Below are 11,774 nucleotides of genomic sequence, written 5' to 3'. Positions count from 1 at the left end.
CCCGCATTGGGAGCGCAGAGTCCCCCCCACTAGGCCACCAGGGATGTCCCTGGTAGAGCGAATTTTATAACAGGATATCGATACCATGTTGTCCTACCTTATTCTTTCTACTTAAGGCAGACCGTTTTTGTTTTTTTGGTATTGGTAATGTGTGATGCTTGTTTACACATTCTTAACACAATTAAGCATTAGCGTTATATCACAGAATTAGAGCTAACTGGCCAATCTATAGATTGAATTTAGCACCCAATTCATATTTTTCCCTTTTATTACATTATGTTTATGGTAACCACATGGAGATATAAATTTCAGGAAGTTTCCAGTTCATAAACCTCAGGCTCTCACCCAATATAATACATTTATACAACATTTAAAAGTACAAAAGCTCCTTTTGGTTAAGGGACAATACAAGAAAACTCATGAATTTAATGACACCAGAAGTTCCGGTCCACGCTGTCCCAGAAAAAGGTTGCCAAATCTGTTTCTTGGCTCTGTTTCTTGGCTCTCTCGTTGGTAAGAATGTCCCCCTCTGATACTCAGCACAAGGTGAGTGTTTCTACACCAAATGTTGGAGCCTAGGTTTTCAGAGTCCAAGCTGATGACCGCCACTGGTCCTTGGGCCTTGGGAGCACCCAATGTAAAGTCCCATATCCCAGTGGTCTTCACACTGAAGTAAGGCCACCCACTTATGAGATACAGGAAGAAAATGTAACTTCCATTTTTTTCATACATATTTTTATTTTTTATATCATGTGTAAATTTCTACTTAGGTTTACACTATATATAACATATTAGTCATATAATATATACCTCATTTATAAATAAATAACTGCACATATTGCTGCATACTTAGATATTTACTATTAGGAGTACTCAGTCAAAATAACTTGAAGACCACAGTTCTGACAGTAGCTAATCAGAGAGAATGGACACTAAGGGGAGAAATGGGATCCTTTGGAAGGTATAGACAAAGGTCCAGTGATTAACAATATAATAAAAAAGTATAGATTAGAATATTATATGTATCAAGGGACTTGTTTATAGATTCTTTATATACTTACTATAAAACATAAAAATTATCCCTATTGTTCACCAAGTTAACAGGAGTTTTAATAACTATAGGTAGACTACATACAACTTTCCTAATAGTTTGGAGCAGTTTAAAGTTCAGGCACAAGTTTTTTGCATATAGTGGCTTTTCATTTTCTGGTTGTGGCTGACCTTTATGTAGGTCTTTTTTATTGCTATAAATGTTCTTTTTCAAGGGATAAATTATTTTTGTCTTTTTTTTTCTTGGTGGAGGGAATGTAAAGTAACTTTAAAAAGTTTTAAACAAATTATTATAAATCAGATTATGAGAGACATGTTAATTTTCCGTGTTCCCTAAAGTTGCTAAAATTTGTGCATATTGCTTTTATAGCCAGAAAAAATATTTAAAAGAATTAATAGAAGTAACTCCTAGTAATAGAACTAAAAACAATCTGCATATCTTCTAAATTACCTATGGTAGGGGAAAAGGTAAGAAGGAGAAAAAGAAGTAAACAGTAAAACATAGAAAACAACTAGCAAGGAAGCATTTATAGGAGGAAGAAAAAAGTTATGACAGGTTTAATCAAGTTTGTTATAACAATAAATATAAGTGGGATGAACATACCTTTTATAAGGAGAAGACATACTCTAAAGTTTTTTCAAAAAGCCTAATTACATACAGTATACAAGAGTCGCACCTAAACAGCATGATTGAAAGAAATTGAAAATAAAAGAATAGGCAAACCAGATACATTATAATAGAAGGAAAGCATAAAGGGGTGATAATGTTCAATTTGACAGAGCTTAAAAGTAATAAATGGAACAGACTGCAATGGTGAAGCATATAAGCCATAATGATGATGTCATGAATCGATATGGAACCAAATTATACAGAACTAAATTTCTATAAACTTTTTTCTGTTTGTTTCTTGTTTTTGGCCACACGGCGCAGCTTGCGGGATCTTAGTTCCCCGATGACCAGGGACTGAACCCATGCCCCCTGTAGTGGAAGTGCAGAGTCCTAAACACTGGACTGCCAGGGAATTCCCCAGAACTAAATGTAAATGATAAAAATTGCAAGAGATAAAGAGAATTGTTATATCTCAAGAGTAGTTTAGAAACTTGAGTAGTTCTCTAAGTCTGTGACAGATAAAGCTAATAATTTTCTTATTAATATATTCTATATTTTTATTTCAGCTGATGTACAAGAAAAATAACTATTCTGAAAACAGAAAATATATGTTCTCCGTGACTCATGAAATATTTATAAAAATTGACCATGATTTTTGGTCACAAATAAAATTTCAGGTGATCCCAAAGAGTAGACATAGATTGTCCTAGACTCTCTGCCTATGGCAAAATAAAATGAGAGAGCTAAGTAATAAACATAGGAAGGAAATTGTGTAATTTTCAGATCCTCTCTAACACTCTTGGGTCAAAGAAGAAGTCAGAACTGCAGTTGTAAGATAAAATTGGCCCTCCAGCCCTCTGTGTCCAAGGATGTGGAACCCGGAGAGGTGGATGGCCAAACGTAAGGGACTTGAGCTTCCTCAGATTCTGGTATCCGTGAGGGTCCTAGAACCAGTCCCCCACAGAACTGAGGACGACTGTATGTAAATAATACGATAGTTCACAGTATGCTGCATTTTCTTTTGTTTTCCGATTAAAAAAACCCAATTTTGTATTTTGGTTTCAGAAGGGTAGTTAAAGGACAGTATTCAATAACAAATGTTTCTTGGCCCTCTGTAATGTGCAAGACATTTTGTTTGATGTGAGATATAACTCTGAGTAAGACTGAGCCTTGGTGCTTGTAATCCACTGGATTTTATTATTCAATGCACATTAGTAGTAACTTATTTGAGATGCATATATGAAAAATCCTTTATAGTTTCTTTGTAAAGAAACGATAGAGTTCAGTATGATCATTTTAAGTTTCAGCAGAGGTACCTATGGTACCTATATGGAGAGGAGAAGTAGATTATTATAGTAGATTGAACTGTGTAGAATGTCTGGATATCTTCGTTCCTTTTTACCTCTATCACGTGTTAGCAGTTCTGTTTCATTGGACAATTTAAGTTTATCCCTCTGGGCTTCAAATTCTTCATCCATAAATGAGGAAGCTGAATTAAAATATAAGATTCTTTATACATGTTATTTTTGTGTAGCTGTGAATAAATTCATAAGTATTGAGCATCAACTTCTTTTCAATCTGTAGGGACCAAACGTATGCTCTAGTTGGGGAAAAAAGACAAATTTAGGGCTCCACGCAAGCAGAGGAGAGTGCGTATATCTTTAAAAAGGACAGAGATGGAGAAAAGAAGAGCATTGGGAAAGGTTTCACAGAGGCAGTGTGACACCTGAGCTGATCTTGAAGATAAGTTTTTGTCAAGTGAACAGGGAAGGAGAACATTTTAGGTGCAGGAGATAATAGAAGGTATAGAGGCAGAGAAGTGAGCGTTTTACATTTGGGAAGTTGCAGTTAGTTTGTATGGCATTTCGTAGTTAACATGGGTTTATGGAGGAGTAGCAAGACATCAAGTATTGATGTATATGGGAGCTGAACTGTGAAAAATAATGGGCTTTAAGTTAAAGGCAGTGAATAACCATGGAAATATTTTTAAGCAGTGGAGGGAGGTGGCACTGTAGGATTTAGTTAGGGTGGATGCAGAGATAGCATTTAGGAAACTGGCAGTTGAGACATGATGAAGTCTTAAATAAAGTAATGGCAGTGGAGATGCTATACAGGTTTTAGAATAGGTCTCTAAAATGGATGGGCTTTGTAGGGTTGACAGCCCTGGAAGTGTGTGCAAAATTTAATATGTGAATGTATTTTCCTCTGGGAGAGGGTCTATAAATTTCATCACATCATGCAGGAGGGCTATTAGGGTAAATATATATTGTAGGGAAAATTGACAGTGTGATATTTTACAAACCATGAGGGTTAAATAATTTTAAGTTTTACTTTATTCATTAGTGACTAATCTAATCTTTTTTCACTTTTTGATAGTGGACAGGCCAAAATATCATCAAGTTCGAACCTCTGTTACAATAAGGCGAACCTCTTCTTTGGATACGATAACAGGACCTTATGTCACAGGACAGTGGCCACGAGATCCTCATGTTCATTACCCTTCATGCATGAAAGATAAAGCTACTCAGGTAAAATAAGCAAATCAAAATCAGTTTTATTATCCTGCAGTTCTTCTATTTTGATCACAGTAAAGAAAATTAATTTAATCAAATTTTCCCAGTTATTAAATATATTCAACCAAAGAAGAAACCCATTTCTTTTAATAAACTTTAGACTAAGTATTTTTATCATCTCGGTTTTGAAAGTTTTTAAATTATTTAATATTTAATAAATAGCACATCAGTCTACATTGTGTGGTTTTTGAGACTTATAGTTTTAGGAATTATTTTCCTACAGAAATTAATGACTAGTAACTGTATTAGAAAATACAGGCATATGTCGTTTTTACTGTGCTTTGCTTTACTATGCTTCTCAGATATTGTGTTTTTTTACAAATTGAAGGTTTTTGGCAATCTTGCATGGAGCAAGTCTGTCGGCGTCCTTTTTCCAACAGCATTTGCTCACTTTATGTCTCTCGGTCACATTCTGGCAATTCTTTAAATATTTCAAACTTTTTCATTATTATTATATTTGTTATGGTGATCCGTCATCAATGATCTTTTTTGTTACTATTGTAAAAAGATTATGACTTGCTGAAGGCTCAGATGATGATTAGCATTTTTTAGCAATAAAGTATTTTTAATTAAGGTATGTATATTGTTTTTTTAGGATGTAATGCCTTTGAACACTTTAATAGACTACAGTAATAGTATAAACATAAATTTTATATGTACTGGGAAACCAAAAATTTGTGTGACTCTCTTTATTGCGATATTTGCTTTATTGTGGTGGTCTGGAACCAAACCTGCAGTATCTCCAAGGTATGCTGGTATAAGTAATTTTTGAAGAAAAGCTGGTACAGTTCCTGGAAATAATTTATAAAGTATTAACACATGGCTAAGGAAATATATGTTAAAGGATATTTTTTCTGTTTAAAGCCAAAACTAAAATCCTTGAGAGAGAAATAGAAAATTTCCTGTTTGTCACACCTTCTCTATTTGTGGATCACAGCTTTTGACTTGAAAAGTTTTCCTTCCATGTCAGAAAAAGATCTGAAAACATCTTAATTTATAATTTCTGAATTCTTGACCATATCTTTATAGCAGTAGTCGATTAGCATTATGAAGAATACTAAAAGTATAAGACATGGTTATTGGCCTTAAAGAACTTACAGCATAGTTAGGAAGATAAGATGTAAATGTAAGAAAATTGGTAATAGAAGACAGAGTATTATTAGGTTGTAGATGAATGGAGCATTTAAATGTAAGGGAATTCAATGGAATGGGAACATTTTTGGCTTTGTGGGTTAGGGAAATAGAAGGATTAGAGTTTCATGTCTGAAGAATGAGGAAAAGGGGATAAAATTTTGGACATGATCTATGAGAATCTTCTCCAGTTTTGTAATTTTCTCAGGCAAGCTTGAAACCATAAAATTAGCTTCTTTATCATGCATCCTATCAATTTTGTCTGTGTAACATTTTATGTCACCCACTCCCAGTCTTTTGCTTGCCATTCTTTGTGACGGAAAGGAGGAGTTTGAGATGGTATGCAGTGGGATTCTCAAGTAGAAAGTACTAGCAAAACTTAGAGATGTGGGCCTGCACACTTAGAAATGGTCACAGATAATTCAAAACTATCTTTCTGGAGGAGTTGGACTCCCAAGTGTGACAGAGTGTAGGTATAGAGTAAAGAAAGAAGGTCAAGAGATCAAGGACTTAGTTTTTAGAAATGCACACATGGGAAGGATAAAAAAATTAATGTATTCACCTGGTAGCAACAAGAAGAGAAAGGAGTTTAACATTTACTGACTGTGTACCATGTACTTTGTGTTTTTATATCCTGTGTTTCATTTAATCCTCACAAGAACATTATAAAATTACACGATGGGGAAGCAGAAGCTCAGGGAAGTTAAGTGACTTAGTATCCTAAACCTAGGAATTGTTGGAGCCAGGTTTCTAATACAGGTTAATTTGTCAGCCAATCTGAACTTCAATTTTATGGTTCTTTTAGGATAAATGGAATAGTGTGTGTGCATGTGTGTGTATCACCTAGTAGAGTAGTTGACACCATTCTTAAAAATGGTAGCTATTCTTTTTAGGTTAAAAAGAAACCCTACCCCTTATTGAATATATGCTTTATGCTGACAGTCTCCAAAAACATGATCTTATTCATTCTTCACCAAAACTCTAACAAGAGGAGACAGAAAAAGAGCAAAAGCTAAGAGAAGAAATGAAATAGTCTTGCCTTAGAAACCGAAGGGAAAGTTGTTTTAAGAAAGGAAAAATTATTAACAGTATCAGGTGCTACCAACAGGTCATGGAAAATAGGGAGTAGATTTAAGGATTAGGGGCATATTGTCTTGGAGAGTGAAATATTGATAATATGTTAGAGAAGGAAGCTCAGCTATTTGGGAGTTAAGAAGAGAGTGATATGGTGATAGAAGATAAGGGCGCTGGGTAGGTTTCTTAACCACATCTGTTTCTTTATCTGCACAATGGGATTAATGAAACCTAACTCATGGTAATGTTGTGTGACTAAATAGGGTAATATTTGAAAGTGAATATGGCAATACACATGTTAGGTTATTAGTAGTACATACACACAGGCCCATTTGTAACATCTGCAGGATCTGGAGCAAATATAAATGTAGACCTACATACCATATACATACTAAGTTAAATTAACAAACTGTTACATAAAACTCCCCCAAAAGCCTGAGTTCCAGGGTAGGGGCTTCTCTTGCCTGGGTCTGCATGTAGATCGTCTATTTGAGAAACCTGACATTGATAGGAAGGCCAAATATAGGCCTCATTTTACATATGATATACTGAGGCTTAGAAAAGCTTAACTTGTACATGGTTATATAGCTAAATAAATACGAAGAGATCTGAATCCAGATTTCGCTGATTCCAAAGGTTTTGTGTTTTCTCCAGTTCCTCTCTGCCTCTCATAGTAATCACTAAAGTGTATAGCACTTGACCTAGTGCTTGCCTTACAAGCCTAAGAAATGGTCTTGCCCCGAAGCATTATTAGTTTAATTGAAGGTATAAGAGATGAACATATGAGATGGTTGTTATTGTCATGTCCATACTTCCTTGATTAATTCTTTAACTCTTGGGGAAGGAAGTAGATATTTTTATTTATTCAGTGGAAATTAGTAAACAGAAAGTGGTACAGTCATTCTGCTACACATATTAAATATGTAGGCTGTCTGGCTTTAGTAGAGGGAATCTCTAGTATTTTCTACCTTTCATATTTCCATATTTCAGCTACCTTAATTATTGAGGGTTAGAATTTTTATTGCTTAATGTATTTATACATTGGGCCTTTTTAAAAGAAGTAGCATAGTGTTGTGGGAAAGACTGTGGACTTTAGAGATAGATCTTGTGTTCAAATCAAGGCCCAGGATTAACCAAGATGGCGGAGTAGAAGGACGTGCTCTCACTCCCTCTTGCGAGAGCACCAGAATCACAACTGGCTGCTGGACAATCATTGACAGGATGACCATGGACTTCACCAAGGAGGATACCCCACATCCAAGGACAGAGGAGAAGCCACAGTGAGACGGTAGGAGGGGCGCAATCAGAGTGAAATCTAATCCCATAACTGCTGGGTGGGTGATTCACAGACTGGCGAACACTTATACCACAGAAGTCCACCCACTGGAGTGAAGGTTCTGAGCCCCACTTCAGGCTTCCCAACCTGGGGGTCCGGCAACGGGAGGAGGAATTCCTAGAGAATCTGACTTTGAAGCCTAGTGGGAATTGATTGCAGGACTTCGACAGGACTGGGGAAAACTGAGACCCCACTCTTGGAGGGTACACACAAAGTAGTGTGCGCATCGGGACCCAGGGGAAGGAGCAGTGACCCTGGGGGAGACTGAACCAGACCTACCTGCTGGTGTTGGGGGGTCTCCTGCAGAGGCGGGGGGTGGCTCTGTTTCACTGTGGGGACAAGGACTCTGGCAGCGGAGGTTCTGGGAAGTGCTCCTTGGCGTAAGCCCTCCCAGACTCTGCCATTAACCCCACCAAAGAGCCCAGGTAGGCTCCAGTGTTGGGTTTCCTCAGGCAAAACAACCAACAGGGAGGGAACCCAGCCCCACCCATCAACAGTCAAGTGGATTAAAGTTTCACTGAGCTCTGACCGCCACAGCAACAGTCAGCTCTACCCACCACCAGAGCCTCCCATCAAGCCTCTTAGATAGCCTCAACCACCAGAGGGCAGACAGCAGAAGCAAGAAAAACTACAATCCTGCAGCCTGTGGACCAAAAACCACAGTTACAGAAAGATAGAGAAGATGAAAAGGCAGAGGGCTATGTACCAGATGAAGGAACAAGAAAAAACCCCAGAAAAACAACTCAATGAAGTGGAGATAGGCAACCTTCCAGAAAAAGAATTCAGAATAATGATAGTGAAGATGATCCAGGACCTCCGAATTAGAATGGAGGCAAAGATTGAGAAGATGCAAGAAATGATTAACAAAGACCTAGAAGAATTAAAGAACAAACAAACAGAGATGACCAATACAATAACTGAAATGAAAACTACACTAGAAGGAATCAATAGCAGAATAACTGAGGCAGAAGAACGGATAAGTGACCTGAAAGACAGAATGGTGGAATTCACTGCTGCGGAACAGACTAAAGAAAAAAGAATGAAAAGAAATGAAGACAGCCTAAGAGACCTCTGGGACAACATTAAACGCAACAACATTCGCATTATAGGGGTCCCAGAAGGAGAAGAGAGAGAGAAAGGACCAGAGAAAATATGTGAAGAGATTATAGTCGAAAACTTCCCTAACATGGGAAAGGAAATAGCCACCCAAGTCCAGGAAGCGCAGAGAGTCCCATACAGGACAAACCCAAGGAGAAACACACCGAGACACATAGTAATCAAAGTGGCAAAAATGAAAGACAAAGAAAAATTATTGAAAGCAGCAAGGGAAAAACGACAAATAACATACAAGGGAACTCCCATAACGTTAACAGCTGATTTCTCAGCAGAAACTCTGCAAGCCAGAAGGGAGTGGCATGATATACTTAAAGTGATGAAAGGGAAGAACCTACAACCAAGATTACTCTACCCGGCAAGGATCTCATTTAGATTTGATGGAGAAATCAAAAGCTTTACAGACAAGCAAAAGCTAAGAGAATTCAGCACCACCAAACCAGCTCTACAACAAATGCTAAAGGAACTTCTCTAAGTGGGAAACACAAGACAAGAAAAGGACCTACAAAAACAAACCCAAAACAATTAAGAAAATGGTCATAGGAACATACATATCGATAATTACCTTAAATATGAATGGATTAAATGCCCCAACCAAAAGACATAGACTGGCTGAATGGATACAAAAACAAGACCCATATATGCTGTCTACAAGAGACCCACTTTAGACCTAGGGACACATACAGACTGAAAGTGAGGGGATGGAAAAAGATATTCCATGCAGATGGAAATCAAAAGAAAGCTGGAGTACCTATACTCATATCCGATAAAATAGACTTTAAAATAAAGAATGTTACAAGAGACAAGGAAGGACACTATATAATGATCAAGGGATCAATCCAAGAAGAAGATATAACAATTATAAATATATATGCACCCAACATGGGAGAACCTCAATACATAAGGCAACTGCTAAGAGCTATAAAAGAGGAAATTGACAGTAACACAATCATAGTGGGGGACTTTAACACCTCACTTACACCAATGGACAGATCATCCCAAATGAAAATAAATAAGGAAACAGAAGCTTTAAATGACACAATAGACCAGATAGATTTAATTGATATATATAGGACATTCCATCCAAAAACAGCAGATTACACGTTCTTCTCAAGTGTGCACGGAACATTCTCCAGGATAGATCACATCTTGGGTCACAAATCAAGCCTCAGTAAATTTAAGAAAATGGAAATCATATCAAGCATCTTTTCTGACCACAACGCTATGAGATTAGAAATGAATTACAGGGAAAAAAACGTAAAAAAGACAAACACATGGAGGCTAAACAATACGTTACTAAATAACCAAGAGATCACTGAAGAAATCAAAGAGGAAATCAAAAAATATCTAGAGACAAATGACAATGAAAACACGACGACCCAAAACCTATGGGATGCAGCGAAAGCAGTTCTAAGAGGGACGTTTATAGCTATACAAGCCTACCTAAAGAAACAAGAAAAATCTCAAGTAAAGAATCTAACCTTACACCTAAAGAAACTAGAGAAAGAAGAACAAACAAAACCCAAAGTTAGCAGAAGGAAAGAAATCATAAAGATCAGAGCAGAAATAAATGAAAAAGAAATGAAGGAAACGAGCAAAGATCAATAAAACTAAAAGCTGGTTTTTAGAGAAGATAAACAAAATTGATAAACCATTAGCCAGACTCATCAAGAAAAAGAGGGAGAGGACTCAAATCAATAAAATTAGAAATGAAAAAAGAGAAGTTACAACAGACACCGCAGAAATACAAAGCATCCTAAGAGACTACTACGAGCAACTCTATGCCAATAAAATGGACAACCTGGAAGAAATGGACAAGTTCTTAGAAAAGGTATAACCTTTCAAGACTGAACCAGGAAGAAATGGAAAATATGAACAGACCAATCACAAGTAATGAAATTGAAACTGTGATTAAAAATCTTCCAACAAACCAAAGCCCAGAACCAGATGGCTTCACAGGCGAATTCGATCAAACATTTAGAGGAGAGTTAACACCTACCCTTCTCAAACTCTTCCAAAATATAGCAGAGGGAGGAACACTCCCAAACTCATTCTATGAGGCCACCATCACCCTGATACCAAACCCAGATAAAGATTTAACAAAAAAAGAAAACTACAGGACAATATCACTGATGAACATAGATGCAAAAATCCTCAACAAAATACTAGCAAACAGAATGCAACAACACATTAAAAGGATCATACAGCATGATCAAGTGGGGTTTATCCCAGGAATGTAAGGATTCTTCAATATACGCAAGTTAATCCGTGTGATACACCATATTAACAAATTGAAGGATAAAAACCATATGATCATCTCAATAGGTGCAGAAAAAGCTTTCGACAAAATCCAACACCGATTTATGATAAAAACTCTCCAGAGGGGCTTCCCAGGTGGCGCAGTGGTTGAGAGTCTGCTGCCAGTGCAGGGGACGCGGGTTCGAGCCCTGGTCTGGCAGGATCCCACATGCAGCGGAGCGCCTGGGCCCGTGAGCCACAACTGCTGAGCCTGCGCGTCTGGAGCCTGTGCTTCCCAACAAGGGAGGCCGCGATGGTGAGGGGCCTGCGCACTGCAGTGAAGAGTGGCCCCCGCTTGCCGCAGCTGGAGAAAGCCCTCGCACAGAAACGAAGACCCAACACAGCCATAAATAAATAAAAAATTAAAAAAAAAAAAAAACTCTCCAGAAAGTAGGCATGGAGGCAACCTACCTCAACAGAATAAAAGCCATATATGACAAACCCACAGCCAACATCGTTCTCAATGGTGAAAAACTGAAACCATTTCCTCTAAGATCAGGAACAAGGCAAGCTTGCCCACTCTCACTACTATTATTCAACATAGTTTTGGAGGTTTTAGCCACAGCAATCAGAGAGGAAAAAGAAACAA

Source organism: Balaenoptera physalus (genome assembly GCF_965194825.1).
Source record: "Balaenoptera physalus genome assembly, contig: HAP1_SCAFFOLD_2254, whole genome shotgun sequence".
Classification (NCBI taxonomy): domain Eukaryota; kingdom Metazoa; phylum Chordata; class Mammalia; order Artiodactyla; family Balaenopteridae; genus Balaenoptera; species Balaenoptera physalus.
This window is presented reverse-complemented; position numbering follows the sequence as displayed.